At 35.8% G+C, this 15,731-nt stretch overlaps 1 long non-coding RNA gene across 1 annotated transcript; it reads left to right on the plus strand.

The window, feature by feature from the left end:
- The first annotated feature begins 2,785 nt into the window (after positions 1 to 2,785).
- Positions 2,786 to 6,150, plus strand: LOC101740149 (uncharacterized). The gene is made up of 2 exons (XR_009975139.1): positions 2,786 to 2,911; positions 3,989 to 6,150. It is a non-coding gene; the product is annotated as an uncharacterized LOC101740149 (long non-coding RNA).
- Positions 6,151 to 15,731: the final 9,581 nt, after the last annotated feature.

Genomic DNA, 15,731 nt, shown 5'->3' on the forward strand with positions numbered 1-15,731 from the left:
ATGCTCGTTAGCATCGATGGCCACTCTTAATCAGGTATGGCAATATCATTTGATTAATATGGAGATAAAACGTTGAATTTGAAGTTCGGCTTTGTCTTCCACTTTTAAATAATACATTTGGCTAAGAATCATGGTGTTTTATGTGTATCTTTTTAGTAGTTAATCTTTGAGCAAGTCAATGTGAAGAGAGAGAGAGAGAGAAAGAATATAGAATAAAGTAATATACATTTACATATAGTATTACCCAAAAGCGTTGTTTTTTGTAGTACAGTGTGCTTAGTGCGAGCTTTATAACGTTCTCGGTATGTAGCGTAAAAGTTAACTCAAATTTGTATACAGTTGGAACAGCGCCCCCAGCGGCAAACGTTCCAAATCCATACAAATTTGAGTTACTTTTACGCTATCGAGAACGTTAAAAACTCGCAATAAGCACACATAAGGTTTTATTCGCCGATTGAGGCCGCTCGGGTCGACTAGGTGCTACTGCCACACCTATCTTTGTTGAAGCAGTCATTTATTCCGATTTAATATTCATCATTTCATTATCCTGCCCTTCTCTCAGTCACCTCGGATCGGCGCAACATGTTTTCTCCTTCCATACTCTTATGATATTATGCTATTCAATTAAGACTAGGACCTAGGCTTCAAAGTAAGTGACGTCATCCATTTTGTGATTTATAGGAACGGTAATAACCACTTTACGGCAGAAAAACTCGCAAATTGCTGCTTGTGCCTGAAAGACACTTGTCGGAACAGAAAATTTGATTGACTTTTACAATTTAACCCTTAATCCCTTGACTTGTGTGTATTATCGGAGCTTTTTGGCGGGAACGCGAAGAGCGATCTCAATTGTATGATCTTTTTAATTTATTTGGGTTTAAATGTGTGTAATAGCTGTGGTTTATTAAATGCTTAGCGTCTCTGAATGTGCACAAACGAGAACGTAGCTTTCTTCTTTCAAAAAATTCAATGAAATAATCTTAACAGCATTTTACTGAGTCTTTATTTCATCTCATCTGTTCGATCCGAACCCAGCACCCTCGTGGCAGCCTAGGGCTCCGGAAACCAGCACGAGGTCTCCATCGAACATGTGCCGCACGTCCTTACGGATCCATCAGATCCAATAACCTTTGCACTAGACGCCTTCAGCTCTAGGAGCAGGCTTAGGGACCTCGGTAACCGTACGCGTCGAACTCGACAAAGAGTTCGCCGTGCAACCTAACCCATGAATCAGCTCGCTGAGTTTCTCGCCGGATCTTCTCAGCGGGTCGCGATTCCGATCCGGTAGTAGATTCATTCGCGAAGCAGCTACTCTTGAGTTGTTAGGTCTCCTTCGGAGACGCTCGGGCAGCTGTTAGCAAATCCCACCCCTCCTGGCTGAGCCTTTGCTCGCCCACCTGTCCTGGTGAAACTGGAAAGGCCTCCGGGCCACCAGTAATCCATCAATCATAAAAAAAAAACATGTGCCGCGATCCGCGGCGCCGTATCTACTATTTTAACAAAATATCATCTAATCGGAACTGATGACCTCGTCATCTCACGCCATATCACTTAGGGAGAAGGATTTAGGGCAGGAATGGATAAGGATTAGTGATAACGCAAATCGTTAACGTAGACCGTCACATATGCGGGTACCGTCCCGTTCGAGAACAAGACAAAGTGACATGTCAAATCGCGAAGGCACCGTCAAATCGCGACTCGTGTTGCCGTGGTAAAAATTCAAATACCAAACGGATTGGTTTCGAACATCATCACATCTCGTTTCATTCAATTTCATTCCAATTGATTAAAGTCTCGAATTAATGAACTTCACCTCAATCGCTCCGATTTTTATAAAGTGGACACTAGCAACAATGGCAACCTAAGAAACCAATTGCCATACTCAAAAAAAGGAGAAGAAGAAATGTATCATCTGTTTTACAATTTGACAGCCGTCACAGTGTAGGTATTCTTGCACCTCTCTTCAAATTTACAACAATTTCTACCGTAGAACTGTATTCCGAAATTTAAAGTTATTTTTGAGTGAAATAATAGCAAATCGACATTAAAATGACTGAAAAAGATATCACAATTGAAGAACTCGAAGAAACTGTAAGTTTATCTTAATAAATTCAGTATACATCATTTAAATAGCTAGGTAGGTACTGTGAACAGAATCTAGGTCACAACACCGCTTTAAACCTCAAGTTAAGTTCTTAAGTTATAAAATCCTGGAATAGTCCAATAAAGGTCTTAGATATTAATATAAAGGTAACTGGAAGCGGTTATTAACAAGAATAGGAGTGTATATAGTCTATATAAGTGGCCATCTACTGAATCTAATTTTCGTTCATATTATTATTATAAACGTTTTTTTTTAAGAAAATAAATAATGCTGAATTGTATTTTAAAATTAAAATTAAAAATATATTACAAAGAAGTTTGGTTTTATAAAAGAAACTGAATGCTGCTCGAACATAGTTTTTTTTAGTTCAGATACTTGTATAATTCATACTACACATACAGTATCGTCTTTTATTCTAATCGTGTATTCAAATAAATAGTATTAAGTAATCATAGATTGAAACCTGAATGTTTGAATAAAAATAAAACAGTGTTTAAAGTTTTTGACCACAGGATTGTACATGATAACAATCCAAACCAACTATCCATCAAAAAACACAATTATATTTGATGCGATAAAAGGTCTTATGATACATACTTAATATCTGTAGGCCGGAGATAAAATTACTTCAAAAACCAGTGGTTAAATCAGACACATGAAATAATAAAATTGAATATTCAGGTCAAACAAACAGATGTGCAAATAGACCTCATGGACTGGAAGATGGAAAATGTTGAAAAAGAGCTAGTGCAGCCTATCAACGCTCAGGAGACCTGCATCATGAATCTGCTTAAATCAGTTTCGGAGGTAACCATCCTTGCTTGATTGCTATTTAATAGATTTTACTGTGTTTTACTAAAATAAATATGGCATTCTAAAATAATAAAATCCTAATAAATATGTACAAGTAAATAAAAAAGTTGTGCATTAATATTGTAATAACATATATACTTTATCAATTTTGATATAGCTCAAACGTTATATATTATTATATAACAATCTAATAATATATATAAATTTTCTCTTATTAATTCATGGGATATGTTTCTTTATAGAATCAATATAGAGTCAACACCTTTGTAACTTTGTGTAGTATGTGAATGGTATTAGTAATAATCAAATTTTGTTATCAAGAAAAATAAAAAAAAGATCTTAAAAATTTAAACCACCTAATATTTTCCATCAAATTGAGTGAATTCGTAATATGGGACTAAATATAATAGATTTCCTTAAACACTTTCTACAAAAACATTTACAAATACAAAATGCAAGTAAATATCAAAACACCAATTTACAATAAAAATAATAGCCATTCACCTATGAAGTTGCCGTTTTACAATATTTGCCATTAGAAATGTAATTTATATGTGGCTGCACTAAATTCTAAATTCAAATTAGATTTTAAAAATATTGAATTATATTCTGAAGTTTGGTAATTTGGTAATTAGAAGTTCAAAGGCAGCATAGAATGACTTTGAAGAGTTTGTTGGCACCTGTACACCTGATTTCTCTGAAAAAGGGCATTGAAAATTACCAGTCTTTGCAGAGATGCATCGAAATAAAAAATGTAACAAAATGTTTTTAATTTTGTGTATATTACATGGCAATTTCGTTGGTAAAACCCTAATGTTTTTTAAATCAGAGCATCAGATTACATGAGAGAAATTATTTGTAAAATGTGTCATATGTTTACATTTTGTCTTAAAACACTTTATGAGATTGTTGTGTTACTAAAAGATATAAGAAGTCATTTTTAGTATAATGACATCCAATTCTATACAACAAATTCTATATTATAAAGTAATAATTAAATTCCGAGTCTATTATAAGTATGTAATATAATTAAGACATAATAACCACAATATGGGTGTATTTATTTTTCAGCCAGTTGCCTTAATGCTGACACCAGGTTAGGACAGTATTTTGGTCATGTTGCTTATGGCTTTTTATTTTCTATCTTATTATGTGAACTATAATTGTAAGGGTGTTAAGAAAAATCGTCGGATTCTCACACTGAGAAATGTACTAAAGTAGTTGTTGATTAAAAATAATGCTTGAACTACATTAACAACCCGTGATTAACTTGTGCCAATTTTGGCTGTATGTATATAGGTAGGTATGAATAAATTGAATCCATGCTTCGTAATGCGCTACTAGGATGCTGACGCCTAAACCCTGAAGCTCCCTTCAGCTCGGAGAACAGAAGAGGACCAGTGGCCTAGTGAGGGGGATAAGGGGGCATCAGGGGAGAGCGCTACTTACAAAGAGGCGCCAAATGGTCCGCAAAACAAAAAATTACTGCATAATTTTTATTTTTATTATAATTGATTTCTGTACAATATATTTTAAATTTAGTGCCAGTGTAATATTAAATAAATGATAATTCGTAAATAAAAAGGAAAAAAGTAGTGTTCCTTTTTTAGTGTTCATACTAGTATAAATCAAACTTATTTTTTTTTTTTAAAATACTTCTTTATAAATATGTAAAACAGATAATAGGTCTCTTTTAAACTAATTCTAGACGATCGTATTTTTCGAAATCTACTCGTTTTTTTTTTCAATTACATTTTTTGTCTCAAATTTAAAGCCTAGCTTGAGCCTTTTGACTATATTTATTTCTTAATTGCTAATATATTTTACATATAATATTATATGGTTTACGAATGGGGGGGGGGGGGCGCTAAAAAGGTATTTGCCCCGGATGCGAGCTAAAATCGCTGCGCCATTGAAGAGGACATACCCACATCAACACGTGAGAATAGCCAGGGCCAAGTTCGTCAATCTGGTTATGCTAATGTAGTTCTGGCTTTACTGAAACACTGATATTAAAACCAAATTTGTCGATACGCCCTAAAAAAAAAACAAAAAAAAAATACTTGCTCGTTCACTGCGCTCGTGAAACTACTTCCAACCAAATCAAATACAAATACCCACGAAATATCAAGCCATAATTATCATGCTTCTTGTAATATGGATGTGCTTATGCAAAAGTGCCTCATACAAAATTTATAAAAAAAAAAAAAAAGGTTGTCTGTAAAGTCGGTTTACTGACGCTAGTTGAACGTGACAACGTCATAAGAAAATATTGATGGAATGGTTTCATTTTTCAAAAGAAAATTTTAATTTTATTTGTTTGATTCATATTTTATATGGACAATTGACATCACATTCACTTTTCACTGAACTTCATACTTGACGAAAACATGTAAATGTATTATTGTATAGCAGCTGTTCACGCGGATGCATCGCTCACTCAAGTAGGAGAGAGACAGATGTCGAACGCTGCCGAACGCGGAGACCGATTGTGCCTCTTTGTCGCTTGTTGCGCACTCTCGCTTGCACTTCAAGCCTTAAATGGAACGCCTCAATGAGTCACGTTTTTTCGTGCGTGCAGCCGGCTCCATCGAATTATAAGACGTTGTCATGTCAAAAAATATATTCTTTTACTGCAGCATAAACACATCTGTATTCGCCGGGCTTACCCATGGTACAGAGTTGAAGCCCTTATTACCAAAGCCCACGGAACTGGGTCCGCGCTTACGTTGGACTTGCCAATAATATATTTTGCCGGAGCTCCTTACATGTATAATATGTAATTATATAGTTGTATCAATGATGTGATACGATGTTATTGAGTTGACTGAATTCCGTAGTGGTATAAGATTTAAGTGAATAATTTATGAAATGGTCTATCAAAGATTTCGTGTTGGAATTCACATAAACGATATAATCTTCATTGATTAAAACTATACTACATTAATTAATAAATGTGCCGTAAAGGAATAAACATCACATTTGGTCTTTATTGACTGTCAGTTTCTAAGACTATCGAAAGAGACGAACCAATAGCGTTTTCTCTTTCCCGCTGTTTATTTTTTTCAGCTACAATAGTTTGCCGAATAAATCACTTAACCTAAATCACTATTGAGTTCAGCCCCCGAAATATGAGGCTTTAATGTCTTGTCAATGGTTTTTTAATAATTTAGTTGTTTGGATAAAATTATTGTGACCGAATACATTTTTACTGAGGTCTCCTCATAATTCAGGTTATCTTTGAATTTCATTTAGCCCTTTGCTAATCTCATCAGTCGTAATGTCAAAAATGTCATATACATCATAACATACTTTTTTTATTGCCCTTGTAGGCAGACTAGCATACGGCCCACCTGTTGGTGAGTATTTACCGTCGCCCATGGACGTCAGCAATGCCAGGGGCAGAGCCGAGCCGCTGACTACAATGCTTACGCTTAATGCTTCTCATCATTAGATACATTTAATAACTGTGGGTAGGTTGTCTGTGAACCCGCAGGGGAGGTAACCACCAAACTGCTTTTTTTTTGCTCTTATAGGCAGACGAGCTTACGGCCCACCTGAAGGTGAGTGGTTACCATCGCCCATGGACTTCAGCAATGCCAGGGGCAAAGCCAAGCCGCTGCCTACTATTTCTACCGCCAAGCAGCAAGGTTTCAGGATGGGATAGCAGTTGTACTAAAAAACTAAAACTTAGAACTCATATTTCAAGCGGCTTTTACGTTTTTGATGTCTATTGGCTCCGCTAACCACTTAACACCAGGTTGGCCGTGAGCTCATCCATCTATCTAAGCAAAAAAAAGATCTTTACCCCAAGCCAACTATTCAGTCCAACACTCCTTTCAACTCAGTTTTATTTAAGGTCCAACCGTATTTTTGAACCACAGATTCTTCGTCTTCAACGTGAGAAGAGCTCCGTAAAAATGTATCGCCATATGTCACATTCATCTTACACGTGAATACTTCAATATATGGGACGACCATATACCATGATCATATTGTTATTAGATTATCTGGTATTGTGTTTGTTTTATTGATTGATACCGTGAGAGATGTAACTGCATTGTTACATCGAGTATGCATTGTCCATTAAAGGCCAGCTATAATGTTATCTACAGTTCCCTTGCAAATTAACGATTAAAAAATCCGTGTTGCCATACTATGACGATTTAATAATTGTCTTAATACTGGCCTCTAAGAGACCGTATCAATCAATCAAAACACTCTTAAAATGTCTTATTGTAAAATGAATGAAAAAAAAAAACTGAATGGTATTGCGCAATTTTACCTTTGAGGTGTGTTGCTGTAATGCAGTACACCAGCGTTCGTGGCCTATACAGACGACGATCCTGGGACAGATTTCATTCTCCCAAATGATGTACCTAACTATTATTCGGAAATTACTGTATAGCAATTGGTACACTGCCGATATTATTTTTGTAAGATTTACGTGGGATCTAGCGGTGGTGGGTGGACCCTATTCTCTGAAGTCTTCAAGCTTGGTCATGCTGAACCATAACAAATTTGTGTTAAAAATACTAGGCCAACCCAAATAGTAAGATTGCGCAATTTCTTTCATAAAGAAGTCGAGGCATTATCTCAACTGAATGGTACCGAACAATCTTTGATCTCCAGGTACGTTCGGATTACCAGCAGCTCCGACGTGAGCTGGTCGAAGTGCAGGCCCTGCAGCAGGAGTTGTCCTCAAAACTGAGAGCTCAAGTAAGACTGGTGCATGGAAAGTTCGCGAGACTGCGACAACGGCTCGTGGCGGCATCGCCACCTCGTTAAAAACCTTCCATCATAATCGTCATTTCTTCTATGTCTTTGTATAAAAACAAGAGTGCACAGTTTCGAAGTGAAACTTGTATTGTCGTGGCGATGGTAACTCTTCGTGGTCGAATCACAGTGCAAAGGTTTTGTTGGAAAATGTGAAACTATGGAGAGTAGAGGTAAAGAGAACTATCTTGTCTAAGGGACAAGTTGAAAAGGAGTCCATCTCATTTTGTTTGTTTTGTTTTGCAAGTTATTGTTGGAAGACTCACTGGAAGTAGAAATTCCTTCGACTTGCTATTGTGGGGCCACCTTCATTTACTCCCTTTCGGTGGACACTTTTCAATACACTGAGATGGTACTCCTTATTTGTATCCTCCATGTTTGAAACAAAACGTTTCTGTCGCAGAAAGAGCAGACAATAGCTCTATCTCTGTCGCTCTCTCTCGCTCCTTCAATCACAAGAAAGTTTCACATCTACAAAGTGCACTGAGCGCTGTTTTATCTTAAAATTCAAAGTAAAGTGTCGCGAATTGAACACCACCCAGCAGCACCCCAAAGACATAAAAATACTTTTAATACTCTAAGGATCGCACACATTTAAATCCTTGACTACACGAACGAATATTAATCTAGTGCCTAGAATAGTTTGTATTCGGAAACTAGGATATAACGTGCCAATGTTTTAGTATTAATATAGATAGATAAATTTCTGATTAACAATTACTAATTTTAAATAATTATAACGTAATTATCGCGTGCCACTTTTTAAGTTATATTTCAATGAAGTTCATAAGTACGTTATCTTACTTATGTGGAGCTGATCGACTTCCTTGAAGAATTGGGCTGGGAGGAATGAACACTCAGCCCACGTAAAGGTGGAACCATATCGTCGGGTAACGAAGAACTATCTACGTTTCAAGATTCAATTACATATAAAGACGTGTCAAGATTCAATGACATATAAAGGCGTGTCAAGATTCAATGACATATAAAGACATGTTGACGTTTCGCATTTTATGACGCAGCAATGTAAAGCGAAGCAGCAATGATGAGCGAAATCCTTCCAATTTTTTTTTTCTTTTTCTGATTTTAATATTTTGACAATAGTGCTCCTTTTCGCAACGCTTTCTCATTACTGAAGGTCCTGACTCCCCAGCTGCATCATTTTCTGGAACTTGATGTTCAGAGAAAATCGAATTTGGTCTGACCATCTAGTGGGATTGCATCGTCTGGGACGTTTGCCATCTACCCTGTCTGTCTCACCATTAGCTGTTCGAGATTGTGACCCTCATTTCTAGCAATGTGTTCCAAGAATTCCAGTACTCTACGAAGGTTTATCGCATGTATTGACAACAATAGCAATTGCTTCAGCTATGCCTGTGAGACGTCAGACCTCTTTGTACCTAAAATCTCATGTGTCTGTAATATTGTAATTAGCATTTAGTGTGAAATCAATATGATACCTGTAATGTTCTGTGCTGATGTATAATATGTTGGTACCCAATAAATGAAATATACATGTACCGCGGAGGTTGCTACCGTTAAGGCTAAAAAAGCCATTCGTATCCAGCGACGCGACTCTGCAAATGAATGTTCACAATATTCTCAACACGTTAAGTTAAAAAAATAGGAACCTTGTTTTCGCCACACATCACTTCGCACACGACGACGGCACCGTGGTAGTGTAATTAAATTAACTTCTTAATTGTTCTATGATCTCAAATGTAAATGTAAAGTATAGAAAGTAGTATTACTTAACCCTTTGACTGTTATATAGGTCACCGGTGCCCTACGCGGCGCACTGAAGTAATTATGTCGATTTATGTTACTAAGACGCCGGAATATCCAGTAGACCCTTGGAAAGACGGATCCGAAGGTACTGAGAATGAATCTATTTCTAAGAGACATAACAGACTAAATCTTATCTTATCTTATCTTATACCTTTAAACGAGCAACTCTTGTATATATATAATCTGAATCTCGGAAACGGCTCCAACGATTTTCATAAAATTTAGTATACAGGGGATTTCGGGGGCGATAAATCGATCTAGCTACGATTTATTTTCAGAAAATGTCGTTTTATTCGTGCTTTCAATAATCAACTCTTCCCGACATCTATTGGCGAATAATAATACTATTTTTCTTAATTGAGAGCAACTAACCAATGGCGTTATAAAAAAAAACCGGTCATCATTTAGCATACATTAACAAACAAAAGAAGGCAAAGTTAGGCAGTCAAAGAGCTTAGTAACAGAAATCGACATAATTACTTCAGTGCGCCGCGTAGGGCACCGGTGACCTACAATCTCCTCACCGTATTAAAAATAACTTGTAAGATACCTAACATTTTATAGATTATTTGTCATTAGTACGGAACTTTGTATTATACCAGTGTATTGACCCAGTTTTTAGATACTTAAAATTATATTTTAAGACTCCTAAAAGTAAACATTTATAGAGATACTTTGAACAAAACCTTTTGCATTATATTATTCGTACTGATGATGAAGATATCAATTATAATTTAACGGTAAAAGGCTATTTGGTTTCAACGACATGTCGTTTAGGATACGACTTTTGTCTTTATAATTATTAAAGGTCCGTTTTATTTGGTCTTCCGCATTTACGTTGTGGATGTCTATGGGCTCCAGTAACCACTTAACACCAGGTGGGCTGTGAGCTCGTCCACCCATCTAAGCAATAAAAAAATAATCTTAGTATTAACAATTCGATGTCTTTAATTGAACTTCAATTAAGTTTACCCCATTCAAACAGCCTAAGAAGTTTTATTGTTATGATATTTTTCCCAAAATTTAAACTTTAAATGGCTATCCCGTAAACTTGCAAATATGTCGCTTTAAACAAATATCCTTTCACCTCTCAATATCTATTGTTAGTACCTTATATTAATTGTATTTAGCACAATTAAAAGAAATTAATTCTATACGCTGCAATAAAAATAACCTGATAGTATTAATTTCTAGAAAAATCTCTTTATACACAATCTTTTAAATATTTATATATTTGTAAATTTACCTAAACCTAGTCTATAGTTGACCGTTTAGTTAATTTTTTAAACAATGTTTAGACAAATTTTTTGACAAGATTACGGTGCTAAATGAAACATTTTGATGTTTTATTGTAGAATTTATGTTGTTTATAAAGTATTTAATAATATATCGAAATATAGATTTATTTTAGGTAATATTTATTATTTGTCGAAATTTGTTGTTTTCTCTTAATTTTATAATTTTGTTTGTGGTTCAAAAAAAAAACAATTTATAGATTGCTAATCTTCTAACTTAACAGCTATACAAGTCGTGCTGTAGCTAACTGAGGGTTAGAACGAACGACGCGTACCCGCAATGTAGGGAGATTGTCGAGTAGTTCTGGCTGAAGGGTAGCGCAGGACCGTTGATTCAACACAAACCTACGAACCCGCAATGTAACGCGAAGACAGCCACGCCCTCAGAACGCGCAATGCACAAAGGACTTTTTGGTGGGAGAAGTGAAGTTATGTGATTTGTTTTATTTTGTCTATTTAGTGTTTCTTCAGATTTAAATGTGTAATAACTGTTTAATATCCGTTAAAGTGCACAAATGTGGGAAAATGAAACAAAGCCGCTAGACGTAACTTCTCGGGATCCTCCAAAAAGTCCACTGAAAAAATCTCAGTAAATGACCAACATTTTACTAAGATTATATTTCTTCCCATATCATTTCATTTCATTTCACTCCATATTATCATTTTTCATAAAAATAAGAATATAAATTAAAATAAGACATGACCTAAAGGTCTTAGTTACCAGGTTATAAAATCCCTAAAAAAAAGCATTGCACAAAAAGTCACCGAATGTCTTTGTATTCGTTTACATCCTATTTAAAATTATCCGAACGAGTTTCATAGCAATTTTTTTTTCATAAATTGTTAATTTTCAATCTTCATTTAATCTTCATCTGTTCCGGTCATTGGTTCGTAAATTATTCGATAGGTTCCTTTTGTTATAAATTACATTGGGAGTCTGATTTGCACGTGCGAAAGCCAAAAGAAGATTCGGTGTTATACTGCCAAAAGAAATGTTAAAGTTATGTATATAATAATATATTGTTACTGAAAATCTTAGCAGAATTCGTAATCACTCGTGTCTTCCTCTTGTATTCATATTATTTCATAGAGAGTATTAAATGCCGCATTTATTAGTTGAATTTAATTGAGAACCCTAAATTAGACTGCAACATGTAGATATAGTTAGTGATATTGTCAATGTTATAGTTATTAGCACATATCAAGCACTGCATGCCTAGTGAAAAATTAGATTTAGATAATATTGATTTGGTGAATACCACATTGTGTGTAAATTGAAATCTTTCACAAGCTTCAAATACAAACGTGAAACTAGAAATATTATCGACTTTCAATAACTTGAAAAAAGAAGAAGGCTTTAAGTGTTTATGGGATGAAGCGATTTTTCACATATGATGAAAATCCACAACGAAGATAAGAACATTTTCTTTGGGTGGGTAGAAATACAGTAATTTATTGTAAGCTCAGTCAGTGACCACTTTCCCCAGTTTGAGGCGTTAATTCGACCTCACGTGTCAATGTGAGTTATGACATTGACATGGCAACTATATAACGTATATACAATATGTAACGAAAGTGAGATTATGATTCACGCTTACATGCCTTTACGTAACATGTTTACGGGTATTCACGGTGTGCTGCCTCTTGGTGACTTTATTAGCATTGTTAATGTCATAAGCTAAAATTGTATTGAAGCCGTATTTGCTATTACCCACCACAGATTTATAAAAAAAGTTATAAATCGCACAGCTGACGCAGTGCCGGATTAAGCAAGCGCGAGGCCCGTAGCAGGTTACTTATACTAATAATAATGTAGACTGTTAATCTTACAAATAAATATATAATTTTAACAACTTAAATCGAGACATCTCAATTCTGCTACACATCCACACTGTGTCGGGTAAGAGTGCTTGCATACGTCAGACTTTTTGTAGAGCTGATTATCAGGCTGATTGAAATTCTACACGTTTATACAAACAACTTTTTCTTAATAAGTAACTCAAAAAATTAAGCTCGGGCAGAGATGAGTGGGTTTAAATATGCGGGGCCCCCGTTCGCGCGGGGCCCGTAGCAATTGCTACTCTTGCTACATGGTTAATCCGGCACTGGGCTGACGATTAGCCACAAAAAGTTTCCCTAATGTAGTATTTACCGAATCAAACGTAAGCAGTAGCTTATTGTAGTCATAAGCGAAACACATGTCTGAAACTATGTATAAGCACTAAAAACTTAACGAAGTATACCTGATTGTAATTATATAGGACTAGAGTTATAAATGATAGAATTGCGACACAACTAGTAATGTCGTTTGTGTAAAAACGACTTGTTTTTTTTTATGATTGAAGGATTACTGGTGGCCCGGAGGCCTTTCCAGTTTCACCAGGACAGGTGGGCGAGCAAAGGCTCAGCCAGGAGGGGTGGGATTTGCTAACAGCTACCCGAGCGCCTCCAAAGGAGACCTAACAGCTCAAGAGTAGCTGCTTCGCGAATGAATCTACTACCGGATCGGAATCGCGACCCGCTGAGAAGATCCGGCGAGAAACTCAGCGAGCTGATTCATGGGTTAGGTTGCACGGCGAACTCTTTGTCGAGTTCGACGAGTACGGTTACCGAGGTCCCTAAGCCTGCTCCTAGTGTTAGAGCTGAAGGCGTCTAATGCAAAGGTTATTGGATCTGATGGATCCGTAAGGACGTGTAAAACGACTTGTGTTAACGGTCGCTCGAATTGGTACAACTATCGCCTTCAACTGTTCACATGATGATGCATCAATGAATTCTTTAATCGGGCGATAATTGAGCCAACAGTTATTTTTTTTATTGCTTACATGGGTGGACGAGCTCACAACCCACCTGGTGTTAAGCGGTTACTGGAGCCCATAGACATCTACGACGTAAATGCGCCACCCACCTTGAGATATAAGTTCTAAGGTCTCGAGTATAGTTCAACGGCTGCCCAACCCTTGAAACCGAAACGCATTACTGCTTCACGGCAGAAATAGGTAGGGTGGTGGTACCTACCCGCGCGGACTCACAAGAGGTCCTACCACCAGTACAAAGGTACAAGTTTCCCTTCGAAACTCCGAAACATTAGTATGAATAATCTTAGCTGACATTCTCGTATTGGAGAAACTATCTGTGTATAGATCACTTCGCTTCCATCCTGACTTCGAGACGTCCTAACCGATTGTTTCCTATTTACTATTTAGGCCTATATATTCCAGTCCTAACGACCCGCAGTTATAGTCGTCATGATAAGATGCTATTTTTGATGTCCGTTTTCCTTTAAATAAATCAGCAATTAACATTATGTATATAGTGACCGATGCAACAAATACTCAACAAATATTAATTATTTGTCGTCGATAAGGCGAGGAAGGAAAACTCTGCAGAATTTTCGAACAAGCCCGCCTATTGTACAAATGTATCTGTTTATTGACAGTTTTTGAATGTAAAATGTATTTTTTAAGCATAATTAAAAAAAAAACATTCTGCACTTCTTTATATTCTCTATAAGTGTGGAAAATTTCATACAACCCTCGTCTGCGCAATTTTCGTAAAAAGGGGTACAAAATTTTTGCTTCACTTATTAATATATAGATATCGTAGCGCCATTTTTTTAAATTACCCCTCTTGCTACCGTAGCGCCACCATAGCTGGTCGTTTTTCAATTGACACATTCATATACAGTGTGTTCCTTAGAGACCTGATCTACCCTCCACAGAACTAAGTTAAGATCAAACTTCAATAGTGTTATTTTCGTGTGCACGTTAAGGGCTGCATTTCAGATCTAGTCTTTATGCATTTGTAATTCTCATAGTAGTATTTTTAGTTGTTAGTTTTTCGTCTATTTTTTCGCAGTGTACTCTTAAGTTTCTATAACACACAAGACAACAAGTCAATAAGCAATAAACAATTAAGCTGAGACAAAGCTTGCATTAAGTGACGGATTTAGGCTTGATGCTACCCTAGGCCCTGTTTATCGCACCGCCCGTAATGTTACAATAAAATTTATTATTTTTGATATAGTACTCTTATTTTCAATTTAAGTGGGAAGATCGGAACTTTTTGTTTAATTCACACTGGCACAATAGTTTTATTTTAAAAGAAGAAAATATAAATGAGATATAAAATTGACATAACGATGTTACGAATATGTATGTAGTACTTTTTTTAAAGAATAAAAGATTTTGTCGTTAAACTAAACATCCACTAGATCGCGTATGTTTTTTTTACAAGCGTAATCCTCATATCTGAATGCCGTATACACTTTTTCTCGTTTCTCAACAAAAACAAATAAAAAATAATCCAATTGACATTCAATAATGTCAATAGATTATTTGTTTTTGTTTATTTTTTTAAATGTAATATCGATGACCGTTAGTATTCTCTAGGGTTTTCGCAAATCCTAGTCGTAATTTAAAAACAACAATATTAAAATATCAACGACACGATTAGTCGTAACAAAGGAAAACTGCAAAGTATCCGGAACGTCGGTGGGTGAGGCCGTTAAATTGGACTCATGTAACATAAAAGCTTAAGTTACCGGATAACTTAAAAGTTGTTGATGTGTTTGAATTTACAATTTATCATTTTATCATTTTATTAAAGCTTTGTTCTACAATTCCAAATGTGTTCTAAGCTTACATCACTTTTATGCTACGTAACTAAAAATTAACAACAATAGTAACATAAACCTACCCTATTTTCAAAAGATGCTCGAACCTAGGGCACTATGATGAATAATTAACAACGTTTATAGCTTAGAGCTCTTATTTAAACATTAAACTTACTAAATTATCCTTCGATTTAAGCAAAACGATACAAACTTACCTTAAAATCAGTAAAAACTTTTTTTCTGTCGGACAAAAACACGATGCGGACCAAACTAACTCACGTATCATCTCACTAATGGCCGATAAGTACGTGACATACCATAAGTAAGTTAGATATTGACG

The sequence above is a fragment of the Bombyx mori genome, chromosome 16 (assembly GCF_030269925.1).
Source record: "Bombyx mori chromosome 16, ASM3026992v2".
In the NCBI taxonomy this organism is placed as follows: domain Eukaryota; kingdom Metazoa; phylum Arthropoda; class Insecta; order Lepidoptera; family Bombycidae; genus Bombyx; species Bombyx mori.